Source organism: Cynocephalus volans, chromosome 11, assembly GCF_027409185.1.
Source record: "Cynocephalus volans isolate mCynVol1 chromosome 11, mCynVol1.pri, whole genome shotgun sequence".
Taxonomy (NCBI): domain Eukaryota; kingdom Metazoa; phylum Chordata; class Mammalia; order Dermoptera; family Cynocephalidae; genus Cynocephalus; species Cynocephalus volans.
In genome coordinates this window covers 127,169,390-127,184,464 of record NC_084470.1, presented here as the reverse complement: position 1 = coordinate 127,184,464, position 15,075 = coordinate 127,169,390, and positions in this window count along the sequence as shown.

Below are 15,075 nucleotides of genomic sequence, written 5' to 3'. Positions count from 1 at the left end.
ACAAACTTTGTTTGAGGGTCATGTCTTTATATTTTACTTAAATCCCAGTGAAAGGTGACTCAGAATGGGCTATTGTGTTGAAAGGAATATAGTATTCTTTCTTTTTTTAGAAATAATTATTTACTAGAGGCTAGATTTTCAAAATTTGAATGTAAAACAGATAGTACAGTTTAGAGCCATCACTCTGCAGATTCTGGGACCCCAGCATATAATTATTGTCTTGTATTTTCTTTCTCAAATGGTTCTTTTTGGGATTAAAGGAATTAATGTACCTAGATCATTGTGTGAATTCAATAAAATAAATAATTATTTCATTTCACTTTATTTCTTTTTGCAAACTGACCAAAAGGTAAGTATAACTTGTGATTTTTTCGAACTAAGGCCTAGAGTCTTTTAGAACAGTAAAGAGGTGTATGTTGGCAGCTCAAAACCAAACAAAACAAAATCCAAAAAGGAGAAAACTTTAAAATAAAATAAAAAAATTAAAAAGATAAAATTTAGTCAGAAATCAAAGGAAATCCTTAACTAAAAAAGTTTGATAATGACTGGTCTGGAGAGAAAACCCCAAGTAAAGATTAGATCATCTATTCTTTCCAAACTATCTGGGGAAAGAAGAGTATTTTTAAAATATACCACCTATAACATAATAATTCCTATGAATATTTGAAATACATTTCGATTTTCCATATACCTTTCTTATTATATCTTGATGCTACCAATTGGGCAATGACTCCTCGATTCTACTTAAGAGCACATCCTAGCATGTGAGTTGTGTTCTGATTTTTCGTATCTTCTATTCAAAAACTGATAAAGGCTGTAACTAATAAAGCTATAGAAACAATAGTCATTATATCATTAATTTTATGGGATCATAGCATATGTATAATATGGGAAATCGAGGGTTATTACTTGAATTGAGATTGGAGTTGCTCAATTTCCATGGGTTCGGGTTTCAGGACACACCTCTGGGCTTTAAGCCACTCCTGAAGGTCTCAGGCTCTTCTCCTAGGCCTTCCCCTAGAGGAGAGTTACTGTTGCTTATTGGACCCATTTTGGGCACCAGCATGGGGAAACTGAGACCTCAGGGTGCAGACTTTGCAAATCCAGTGCTGGGCATGCTCAGTAGAGAAGGGTTATATAACCCTAGTAGCTGAGCATGTTGAGTAAAGTGGAATTTATCCTTTGGATGACCTTCCACTGGAGGTGCTAAAGAGCACAAAGCATTTTTGAATAGGTTCAGTACCTGTGATAGAATTTGACCAATGAACATGCCCTAAAAGGAGACTAACAGAGCATGTGCAAGACTATGCTACATAACTGGGAACTAACCATAGTTGAATATTCATTAGATAGCACAAATATGAATTAGAGAGCTAAACTATAAAAGTGGAATCCTGGCAGAAGGCAGGGTTGTTGCTCACTTTCCTGGGGACAACCTACACTTTGCCATCTGAGGTATATCTACTTACTTTTGTATAAAATTTGCTTTTAGCAGGCTGCTGTTCACTCTACAGCCAGCCCGCACTTTGTCTGTGAATGTGAATTTCTTAATTTTGTATTAGACTTGGTGTGGGCCCTGCTAGGTCTCTGGAGCAAGGCAGCACTTTCTCTGTTAAGTCTTTATTTCTTATCTGTTACATTAAACCTGGTTTTACTTTCTGTTCTTAAATCCTTTCCTATGGCAGAGTCAAGAACCTGGTGAGAGGATGGGGTGAGTTGAGGCTGGTTATTGGGTTTCCCCAGAGCAATCTGGTATCACAATGAAGTTAAATAAAGCACTTTTAGAAAGCATTTCATTATACTCTGTGTATGTTTGTGTTAAAATAGGAGTAAAAGCTTCTTTTATAACATTTAGTAATTGTAAATGCTATCATCAATGCCCTATTACTAGTGTGTATTGGAGTTCTAGCAGTCTGGAGGTCTTTTAGTCTAACAAATAAAGGAATCTGGAATTTGAGATATTTTAAAAATAAAACAAAAACTTTTTAGTGGCTTATCCTTATCTAAAAGGATATAAGGAACAAGTTTTTATCTTAGAAATATAGAACATATTATGAATATGAGAAGGAAAATGACCATAATTCCAGCATTAAGAGTTAAAGAAAAATAATAACTTTTAACATAATGGAATTTCATTGTTCATAGGGATAGAATTTACTATTACCACTACTACGGCTAGTAAGCACAAAAAGTCTTCAAAAAGTTCATGAAGGGATTCATATTACCTTTTAACTCCATTTTTCCATGAACTCCTTGAAGCACTCTCACATTTACTAAGTGTCAGGCATTATATTAAAGTTATTACATGAATTATTTTATTTATTCTTAAAGCAACACTATCAGGTAGGGAATATTACACCAAGTATACGGTTGAGAAAATAAAGTCTTAATCATAATACAGTTAATTAATTTCCCCATAATTCCTCCTCTTATGAGGGGCTTTAACCCTTGGTCTGAGTTCTGAAAACTTTGTACTTATTTATAAACAGGTTATCCTTTTATTAAAATACCTTTGGGTTATTATCATTATTTTTGTCATGTTTGTCATAATTCATTGCCCACTCTCCATTTTTGGACATGTAGCTTGCTTTTATTATTAAATTTTTAAAAATAATGCTGCTTTGAATATCTTCATACATATATACCTACTTAGATACATACATTAGAAAGCATCAAACTCCCTGATTTCAAACTATATTATAAAGCTATTGTAATCAAAACAGCATGGTACTGGCATAAAAACAGATATATCAACCAATAGAGCAGGAGAGAAAGCCCAGAGATAAAACCAAATATTTATGGTCAACTGACTTTTGACAAAAGTGCCAAAACACACAATGGGGAGAGGACAGTCTCTTTAACAAATGGTGTTCAAGAAACTGTATATCTGGATGCAAAACAATGAAATTAGACCCTTATCTCACACCATATACAAAAATCAACACAAAATGAATAAAAGATAGATACAAGACCTGAAACTGTAAAACTTCTAGAAGAAATCAGGGAAAATCTCCACGACATAGGTCTGGGCAATAATTTATTGGATAGAATTCTAAAAGCACAGACAACAAAAGTGAAATAGAAAATGGGATTGCATTAAACTAAAAAGTTTTTGCACAGCCAAGGAAACAATAGAGTGAAGAGACAACCCACAAATTGAGAGAAAATATTTACAAACCATACATCTTATAATGGTTAATATCCAAAATATCTAAGAAACTCAAGACAATAGCAAGAAAACAAATAACCCCATTTAAAAAATGAGCAAAGGATCTAAACAGACATTTCTCAAAAGAAACATAAAATGGCCAACAGATACATGAAAAAAATGCTAAACATATAAAACCACCAGGGAAATGCAAATTAAAACCACAATGTGAGAAAACACCTCGCACCTGTTACAATGGCTATTATCAAAAAGACAACTGGCAAGTGTTGGCAAGGATGTGGAGAAAAGAGAACCTTGTACACTGTTGGTGGGAATGTAAATTAGTACACCCATTTTGGAAAATACTGTAGAGGTTTTTTTAAAAAACTAAAAATAGAATTACCATATGATTCAGCAATCCCACTTCTATATATACGTCCCAAAGAACTGAAATCAGTATATCAATGAGGTATCTGCACTCACACGTTTATTGCAGCACTATTCACGATAGCTAAGATATGGAAGCAACCTAATTGTCGATTAATGGATGAATGGATAAAGAAGATGTGGTATATATACACAATGGGATACCATTCAGTCCTAAAAAAGAAGGAAATTCTGTCAAAAACTGTATGATCTCACTTATATAGGGAAACCAAAAGAGTCAATTTCATAGAAACAGAGAGTAGGAAGGTGGTTACCAGAAGTTGGGAGTAGGGAGGAAAAGGATGGGGAAAGGGGTGATGCTGATGGAAGGGTACAAGACAGAAGAAATAAGTTTTAGTGGTATACTGCACTGCATCATGACCACAGTCAATGTTAATGTATTGTATATTTCAAAATTGCTATAAAAGAATCAATTTTTAATGTTCTCACTATAAAAACATGGTAAGTTGGTGAGGTGATGGATGTGTGAATTAGCTCGATGTAATCTCTCTACAATGTAAACATAGATCGAAACATCACTTTGGACCGCATAAATATACACAATTGTTATTTCTCAATTAAAAATTAAAAATAAATACGAATCCTAGAAATGTAATTATGGACTCAAAGTTTACAAACATTGAAAATTCTTGATAAATAATGCCAAATTATTTCCATAAAGTTTATATTGGCTCATATTCTTACAAACATTGGATGTTCCTGAAGGCAAAGAACAAACACCAGTGTTAGCTAACAAATAAAATAGGCTTTATTCCAAGACAACAAAACTCTCAGACATCCAAAGCAGACATCAAAAAACAGAGCAAAGATATCTGGGAAAATACATTCTGGACCTGGTACTTTTGGGACTAAAGCTACTTTATCTCTCTCTCAGGAAATTGCAAAATACCTTACACTTGCTTTTTATTGCTGTTCTAGCTAATCACCTTCTATATTTGGTTTACTGACATATAAACAAACTGAAATGTCAATCCATCTCAAATTTTCATGACATATACAGCTTGTACACACCTACTACCTCCTGAAGGATTTAATGTATTTTAGTTTAAATTCCTAAGAGTGAAGAAATATAAAAGTATCAGCCAAGCCTATGGATTTGTTCCTCCTGGAACAGGTATGTACCCCTGGTCCAATCAGCCACAGCCAGGAGGGTTGTGGAAGGAAGAGGAAAAAGGAAGAAAGATCAAGTCTGGAAGTGGGCATCAGCAGAAACCAAAGATGCCCAGTGTACTACGAGAACATTCATGTCAGCATCACTAGATCTCTGCCATTTTCCTTATCAGTTAGCTTTACTAAAGATAACTTACATCTCATTGTTTTAAATTTGAATTTTCATGAGTGAAGCAGAATTTTACATCAAATGTGTATCATTTATTGCATTTCTTCTGTGACTTTTGTGTTCATGATAATCTCTTGAGTTGTTAATTTTCTTTCTCACCAGTTTTTCTGTCATGAAAATATTTGAATTTTTTATATATGTGTACCAATCATTTATCTTATTTATTGCTCATATTTTTTTTTTCCCATTTGGCCATCTTTTTTTTTCAGTACAAGGTTACTTTTGACACACTATAGTTTGAAGTTTAATGTCATCAAATCCTCCAGTCCTTTTCATTTTTTTCTTTTTCTTTGATTGTGATAATATTTAAAAGTTTTTCACCCTTTCAAGATCAATCTTCAAATACATTTATTTTAGAAAAAATTTTAAATTGCTTTTAAGTCCTTAATGAATGAAATAAATCTTTAGAGATTATGTGAAGTTCCAGATAAAATTTTATTTCTTCCCACTTAGCTAATACTCACATTTTTCCCACAAGAACAATTTATCTATTAAACATATTAGGAAATTTTATTCAGGGTTCCACAATGTGAACAGATCTCTAAAAATACTTTTGCAAATACTAAGGAGAAAATATTGAACAGATGGCTGATGGCAGACAGGGTGTTAGTCAGGAGACTACTGGAATAGTCCAAGTAAGAAGTATACATTTCTGAACTAAAGGAGTAGAACTATACAGAAAAATGGAAATCTTAGCAGGATAATAAAAAGTGAACATTACTAGGACTTTGTGATTATATGTGCAGGAAAGGGCAGAAAGCAAGGGGTAGCAGCATCGGATGACTTTCAAGATTTATGGTTCTGGTTGTTAAGTAGATCCAGGGGTGTTATCTCTTGGGGAGAAGATTACGAGTTAGCTGTGGTCACGGATGGGCTTGTGTCTATGGGAAGTGTAGAAGACAGTTAGATATGCAAGCTTGGGATATGTAACCTGGGGATAAGGAGATGAGTATCAACAACATCTGAGCAGACATAAACGTCATGCGCCTGATTGAGATTTCTTCAAAAACTATGAGGCATGAGAAGAAAAGAAAGCCAGAAGGCCAAGGATGTGCCTCCCGAGGATACTGGCATTGAGAGATTAAGTAGATTATGAAGAGCTTCTAAAGAAAAAAAAAGAAAGAAAGAAAGAAAAAAGAATATCACTGTTATAAAGACAGATGTCCTTCCAAATGAAAGTAGGGTCATAAAAGTTAATGGGGACAGTAGTTTGGGAAGACGTAATCAGTAGTGCCAGACGTCAAAGGGAGCTCCACTAAGATAACTGGCAGAAAAGTGTCATTTATATTTGGCAATATGGAGCTCACCGACGACTTGGTCAAGTGCAGCTTCAGTAAAATGATGTTACGCACCAGTGGGAGAGAGGAATGACAGAAGAAGCTGAATTACTGGTAGTTGAGGTGAAATGGGAAATCACCAAACACAGACAGTGCTGCAGGCTATCACATGCTGTTTCCAAAATCTTAGCTTTCAAAGAGAAGGAAAGAAATAGAATGAATAGTAGAAGATGAAGCAAGTACACAGGAGATCTTTGTTTCCTTTTGTTGTTGTTTTGTTTTCAGTTTGAGAAAAGAGAAGACTGAACCTCACATGCTAAATGGAAAGAGCCTGTGGTGAGACAGGGGAGGGAGACCACAGAGGAAGCGCTGGGAGGAGATGCCCGCGGGGGGAGCCCACCTGTACGTTGGCCTTGGCTGTTTGCCGGCTGTAAACAAGGAAGTGTAGGACTAATGGGATGGACTGAAGCTTCTCAGTGGAAAGGGGTCAATTCAATTATTGCAAGTGGAACGGTGGGGAGGAGCAATAGGAAAGAGGTAGACATTTGGGCTGACTGCCAGGGAGTGGGGTGGAAGAAATGCTAGGTCAGAAGTGAGGAATCAAGGCATTTGGAGGCCCGTGCATATGTACTCACGTGCATCCCCATGACCGTGGTTTTTCTTTCCAGCAACACTGAAGCTGAAAGGACAGTTGCCTTTAGGATAAAAGAATGAGGAATTGGACTGGTAGGCGGTGATGGGCAGAGAGTGGGATATGATAGTTTAGACACTGGATGGGGTGATACACTTTAGAGTTATGCCGAGATCTAGAGCAGGGTCCAAGGAATGGGCTTGTGCAATGGGAGTTGAAGGTAAATGGAACTGAAGAAGTCAAGAAATGGAAACAATGATGTATTAGATGGATTTTAAAAAATAAATATCGAAGCATTCCAGGTACTCCAAACATATACACTCTAGAAGCATTTTGTTACAGTAAATAATAATATCACCCTTATTATCACTACAACTGGTAAACTTAAAACAGCTGTGATCAAATTCACTGACAAATGTCCTATATAAAAATATGTAGCCAAACTAGTTAAGAAAAACAGTGATATACACAGCCTTTTACTTGAAAATTCAGGTGAGTAACTATGAAGCGATTAATGCCATATGGTTATGAAGTCAACAATGCAGATCAAGTTCTTGGAAGGAGAAACACCAAGAAAATGGGTAAAATTTCATCTCAAAATTAAAATTGAATTAGGGAAGTCCATCTATTATATGACTATCGTGAGTGTTCTGAGAGTTACATGGTTGCTTATGTATATTTTTTTCCTTCCTTAGCAAATTCCATAGCAAGAGGCAATATTATTTGAATGAGTTTTCACCCAGAGAAGCAGAAGGATAAAATCACCTGGAGTTTCTATCCCAACTGGACCAGGAAATCTAACAGAAGATGTAAGGAACAAATACTTTCTGCGGTGTCGCTGCTGCTGCTGCTGTCAGGACGTGGGTGGCAGTGGCGTGGGTTCTGGGGAGCTTCTTCGTGTCTTCTTTTCACCACCCTACAGCAGCAGGAAGGTGTGTTACCCTAGGGTGCTTATGTTGTAGATTCCGTGGACAAAACCGTTTACCTTTTCGACAAAGTGCTCTATTTATACCATTCAGAAGTGCAGAGAAGTACCACTCTCATTTAAACTTAGCAACTTTTTCATTGAATGAATGAACCTGAAGACTTTGCCAGACTGGGACAGTTACAGTACAGCTCAGTATTATTCTGCTCAATACATCTTTCAGAGATGGACTGTCTGTTGATTGTGACAGCAAACAGCGGGGCCACAGTTGCATTCATTGTTCAGTGAGCTTGTCCACACAGTTCAACCCACCGACAGCAATGAATGTTGATTGTGACCTTTTCAAAAGGTATCTCTGCACAGGGGAGAGAAAGTCCTGGTGTTTTCTGCTTTGGTTTCCTGTCTTCAGCAAATTCTGAAAGCCACGGAGTAGACGATGGTTAGCCATAGGGTACAATCAACGGTCGATGGTTTTGATTTTAATTCCAAACTCACCGACAGCGTTGAATGTTCACTGTAGCAACCTCGAAACTCAGAATTCTGCTGACTTTACAGTATCTGTACGCATCTGAGGGGTCGGGAGACAGAAACAACGAGTACCTTTAGTGATACAGTTCATGCATCTCAAGCCATTTCAAAAGAACAAGAGAGCAAGCCTGCACTCCACCTTGCGTTAGAGAAAAGGATCTGTTTCTTTGAGCTAAAAGAATGCCTATTTGGCTTAGTTCCGAAAGTGGAATTATCTCACTGTTAATTAACAGAGACTTTGTTATTCAAAGTAGTTTGAGGTATCAGATCCTAACAATATTTTATCATTTAAATACTCCTATGGTTATAATAGGTAAACATGATGTGCATAGATGGTGCAAAAATAAAACAATTCTCTTAAATTTCTTTAAATTAAATTAATGTCAATGTTACTTTTATATTTATATTATATATTTGATATAATTTATTCTAAATAGGGTTTTTTAATTAGTATTATTTCTTTAAAAAATTCTTATTTAGAAAATGGTGAGCAAATTATAAATGAAGAAACAAGCTCAACCCATTTTTTTTTTTTTTTTTAGTTTATAGCACCAAGATTTCATTAATACAGTGAAAGGTAAATGCAATCTATATATGCTACAAAACGATTCGTTTCTAAATGTTTTGGATTTGAAACTCCTAGCACCTTTTTATGGATGAGCGGCTAGAGGATTCTTTTTATATCCCTCTTCTCTAAGAGTGTTTCATCATTAAGTCTTATTTTTAAATTATTGTGAACTCTAATGGATATATTTTTAGAACCATCTTCATTCATTTTCCATTATCAACTAAAACAAAAGTCACTTTAGATGTATCAAGACAAGGATAGGAAGTCGCTGTTTCATATCCTTAACTGGCATCTGACATTGTTATACTTATCTATGGATGAGACGACCCACAATAATTTGAAATACTACTTTGCAGATTGATCATTCAATTCTCTTCGAATCATGGCAATTCTTCCTGAAATATTAGTAAAATATGTATTCTAATTTTTTGCACATTCTGACATTTCTTTAATTTAGAATATTTTAAAGCCAGTAATTATTTAATACCTTTTAGGCAAATTGTTTACACGGAAACTTTCTCTAACTGATTGTTTGGGGGGAAAGAGGGGTTAGTGATCTATAGGAAGTATATATTGAAGAGAAAAATAGGCATAAAAGATAAAGCAGTGATTAATCTGAATTTTGCAGTGTTTAATTCTTTTTAATTAAGTGATTTTTTTCCTACAGAATACAACTCTTTAGAAGAATGCATTATCAGGAGGCATTTCTGTGTTGCTGCTGGAAAGAATATCATCATGGGACTGAGGGCTCGTTTGTTTGCATTATCAATTACAGCTAAAGGCATATCACTCCTGTTCTGCTGCCTGTCTATTGTGGTATTAGTGTCAGGTCAATATGCAGCTGCTTTCAATCATGCCTATTCATCTCTCACTACATCTGCTAACATTTGTATAATAGGGACGCTGCGATAAAAGACACTAAACCGTGTGTTTTGCCTTAACACAAAATATGCATTTGGCCTACTAATAAGCAAATCTCTAGGGCAGTTAAAATTAATTGCAATGCATACATAACCATGTTATTATTTGTTTTCCAAAATACTCTCCTAGAAGTCCGCTACAGCATATAATTATGATAAACCTAAAATTATTAAATTCTTAAAATAAAAATCTTAAGTATAAGTAACTCTAACTTTAAAATTCTTAAAAATCATATAATGATTCATATATGATTTGATATATGAATCAAATCATGTGATGTTTTTCTTATAACAATAATAAAAAACTATTGCTATTTTATGTGGAAATGACAAGACATTCAATGTTTTTTTTTTTCTTAATTCTTTCTTCTTTCCATGGACTAATCTGGATGCATGTTTCATAAAGTCATAGTTTGTTGAAGATAAAACTTCACCTCTTAACAGCCTAAATTCTACACAACAGGAAATAGGATCCCTGTTGTCTTTCTTACAATTATCCTTGTGTCACAGAAGAGAATAAACCTCAGGGTTCTATGTTCTGAATTATTTTGGTCTCATATAGAAAAATTGTTCTACTAGCTGGTTCAATTTAGTTTTCTACTATTTCATGTGGCCTTTCAATCACTCCCTGGTATATTTTAATCCTATCTCTTCCATATCTTTATTTCCATAACTTAATCTTTGGGTGTAAATCTTTTAGCTTTAAAATATTGAAATTCAATAGAACAGAGGTTTTATGTTTTCTGTAGGAAAGTCTGCAGGGTATTTGTTTGTTCATTTGTTTATTTGTTTTTTAGAGCACACTGTTCATAATTCCAGAACTCTAAATTGGTGATAGCAATCTGCATTCGTGCATAGTTTTCCTAGAATGAAAAAAGCCTCAAGCAATAGGTCATTTATGGACAAATATCCTTCTATCACCTTCTTCCTAATTTTGAAAAATCAATCTGCATCAAGGCCAGATTGATTTTAGCTTTTATTTCTCATCCCTAGGCTTGTGGGAACATTAAGTATTTTAGTTTCGCTTAAGGTTAGTAGATCATAAATAAACCAAAGCAATTTCTTTGCTTTGAGCAAGAGGGTCACAGAATACATGAAATACCACTTTTAAACAAAGCAAACCCTAACGTGAGTTGACAGAGGAACATGAAGAAGTAGAGCAATGTGCCTCAGTAAAAGGCCATAGGGATTCGGGATGCTGAAGTTGTCTGTTTTAGGAATAGGTTATGTATCTTGTTTGATGACCTGTATTTAATTTAAGTGACTGCTTCTGCCAGTCCTTCCAGAGGGCAAGTGTGTGAAATAGAGCATCTCAATGTCAGTCTCCAGTCCTTTCCTCTGCCTGATGCCTTGACCTAAATTGGGCATGTGGGCACTGATCTGGACAAAGAAAAGGGGATAGATGTCGCTACCACACGCATTTTCTCTTTAAGTCTAGTTAGTTAGTCTGAAAATTTTTGAGGGCAGCACGCATCTCATGAATAGATTTATAGTTTAATCAGTTTTATTTTCTGTCCTGGAGATGAATCTTTTTAAAATGTAAGACGTGAACAATGTTGCATTTTTTTTAAAAAAATGCCATTGCTCTTCTCTCCTCCAAAGGAAATAACACTCTCTCTGAAATTCATCATAAATGAAATTTTAGCTTAACTGGTATTTTGGGATCCGAAAATACCATCTCCACTTTCTTAGAGGATTTCTTTCTCTACTCAGGATATGAAATCGCATGAAATATTTCAGCCCTAGCACTTTACCTTCCCAATTATATGGTTAAAGTGCCTATTACAGAAATGCTTATTCTGGGTAATTATAATTTTAATTATTGGGACTTCTGGCTAGTTCAATAGAAAGCGCAAAAGCATCAAAGCGGTCAGAAACTGACTAAATGCAGCAGACAGCCAAGTTGAGTACTTGGACATGGCTCTCCACTGAGAAACGAGGAAAATCGGCAAATCATGCCAAAGCTTGGCTCAGAAGACATCTTTTACTTACTGAAATACTGGCACCCCAGTGAGGACTGTAATTTTGTTTTCCAATAGCTTCATAATTACTGATAGCCTTTACTCCTGTTGACAGCAAAAGGCCCCCAAACTTTCTGGTTTTCCTTCCCAGAAAACTGTGGAAATGATTCTACATTATTCACTTTGTAAAATGTCTTACGAATTTGCTGTGAAGAAGGGAAGAATCTCCAGCATCACTTTTGCACTATTTGGCAAAGTTGGCAGTAATTAAAAAAATTATTTATTTTTAATATACATATTTACTGAATTTACATGCAAGAAACCCACATTGTATATCTGTTGCAAAATCGACTGAGTGATTGAAAAATATTTTCCATTGACAAATCCATCCAGTTGACACTTCTTGAGCACTGAAAATTGAAACGCAACTTTAAGCTTTGAGAGATTTAGACATCTACATACGATTCATCTTTGTGGTTTGTTTTTGTAAGTGTCCAGAGACTTAAATGTTTGTGTGCTGTTTTTTTAAAAACTTAAATATTTAGAGTTTCATCTAACAGAAATGGTTAAAAAAGGAACCAGCATAATTCTCACATGAACATCACTTTTAATAAAAGCCCACAATTCTTCATATGTTTGCTTATCTGACTTTCCTTATCTTAACCTCTTATTATCATGTGCTGGATTAAAACTATTTTTTTTTTTGGTAGAGACCGTGTACATACAAACTATTTCTATATGTATAAATCTCTTCTGTGCCTGTGAACTGTAGCCGTTTAAAACGTGTGTTTTATTAGGTACAAAGAGCAACAGAACCGTGGACCTTGCCACTCGCTAGCTTGGTTACGTAACCTCTATGAGCTTTAGTTTTCTGGATAAAGTCTGGATAATAAAATTATCCTCACATACGCTAGTGCAATCAATTTCCGAATAACCCTTTATAGCAGATATTCTGTAAGAGATAGCATGATACTCATTATTTAAGGGACCAACATTAAATGCAGGTCTCCAAAGTTTCTAATACTTCTTCCCTTCAAAAACAGCTTCTTTCCCACTTTTAAAACTTAAAAAAAAAAGGAAAAGAATTAGATTTCTTTTCTAACTAGCCTCAAAATATGTCAGTTTTCTAAAAAAGGTACAGTAGCATTCCTAGTGAAGATGCAGCCCTCTGCTACGTGGCTTTCTTACCTGGTAGTTGGTAATGACTGACAGGCAGGAAGAGCTCTTCCAAGACAGGTAGTTCTAAAGGATTGACGTCTACTTAAAAGTTACCATTAATCTTAAACTCTCCTAAAGTTAGAAACCCTTGATTAACCTAATGAATCCCGGTCTTAACCTTCAGTATTAACACAGAGTGTGAAGACTAGACTGTATTCAGTACGATTATTTCTGATCACCTTTCAAGAGAGTTTCTTGTCCTTGAGCTGTCTCATCAATTAGTTTAAATCAACCCAGCATGCCCTCAGCTCTACATAGAATTAGACTAGTGTTTAAATACTACTGTATTTTTAAAAAATTTATCATATCTTTACTTTTTTTTGGCTACTGGAAAGCTATTTCAGTGTTTTTTTGTTTTTCTCTGTAAAATTTACACTTCTTCCTGAGGCAAAGAAAAGAAAATTATTACTTTTGGTGGGGGAAGAGGGGGGAGCAGGGGAACCTCCAGCAAGTACAGGGATCAACCCCTGAACCCTGATGCTATCAGCACCACACTTTAACCAACTGAGCTCACTGGCCAGCCCACACATGACGACATTTTTCCAAAGCCTGTGAGCTTACATTGCAGATAAGTTATATCAGGCTATGAAAACTATTCCTTTATGAACAATGAATCACTTAAAGAATTAATTTATAAGAAAAAGTTTTGATAGAAAAACCTTCTTTTTATAGAAAAAGGTATAGGGATAGTGTGAAGTTCACAGTGAATTTAATATAATCAATTCAAATCATAGGTGAAGCTAGAATTTTTTTTTTTTTTTTTTCATAATGAAGATCCATGATGTCAATAGTATAACCCTGGGACTTGTATAAACTGTGTCAATGTCATGATGGGCAGTGTATATTTTTAGTGAAGAAATAGGGCCTTCGATCCCAGACTTTGTACAATGCTTGATTAATCCCTCAGTTTAGAAAGGACAGACAGGCTAATATTGAAAATAATTTTTAAATTAATTCCAAGTAAACATTACCATATCAGTAATACAACTTCTCTTATTATGTTATTATTAATAATGTAAGTTAATCTTGGAAAATTAAGAGTAATACATGTGTTAAGAGAAAATAAGTACTTTTCTGGGAAAAATATATCACTGTTTGAAAAGAGATAGATCCCTTGCTTACAAACATTGTAAAAATTTGCCAGTGGAGGAGACCCAAAATGCATAATTAAAAGAAAAAATACATACTAGGCTTTTTAATATTGATGTGAAACAATACATGTTACATTACAAAATGAGTGATTAATTGTATTTTTAGAATATTGATAACATCTTTCAAGTTTTCTGTGCTCCATTAAAAATTCAGTCTACAACGTAGAGGCTCCCAAGCTTTTGGACTGCATTCCACACTTGTTATGAGAATACCTTACTATTTTTGGAAGATATTGTGAATGTATTTATGGCTTCATAAATTATACAAGCATCTGTTCTTTCAATCAACAGGATACTGAATGTTTTTTACATCAATCTGTGTGAAACAATGTATATAATACTGTTTTATTTCCCATGAGCTTTTAGTAAGCACTGACTCTGTAGTCAAAAAATGTCTGAATGATTAAGATGATGGAAAAGGGATGAAAAATAGTAAACAATAAATGTATTACAAAGTTAGATCCATAGGAAGTTTTTAAAAGAATTTATGATATAAAAGTAATTACAATACCATTCTAGGTTTCCATTCTACATAGAAAGTTTTAAACCAGCAGAAGCCGATGAGTTTTAATTACAAAGCTGCATTTCTATTAAAAGGTTATTTTCTTACGGCTTTAATATTATATAAAATGCTATGTTTGTAAATATAAAATTTTTAAAAAAATTTTGATATTGAGTTCTGATACATATTACATTATTGTGGTTTACTCAATCAAAACTCCCTTTATTAAAATTTATACATTAAGAATAAGTAATCTAAATGGACTTGGATATTCAAGAAGATCTAATCAGCAGGTTACTGTGTTCTCTCCATGGGTGACTTGTGGGCTAGGAAAGGATTCCAGCCAAAATCAAGACTCCATTACAGTTACATATTATATTTCTCAATAAATCCTATGAAAATGAAATACCTTAGCTCAAGTTATTCGTCAAATATATGTCATTATGACATGTTTGGATTA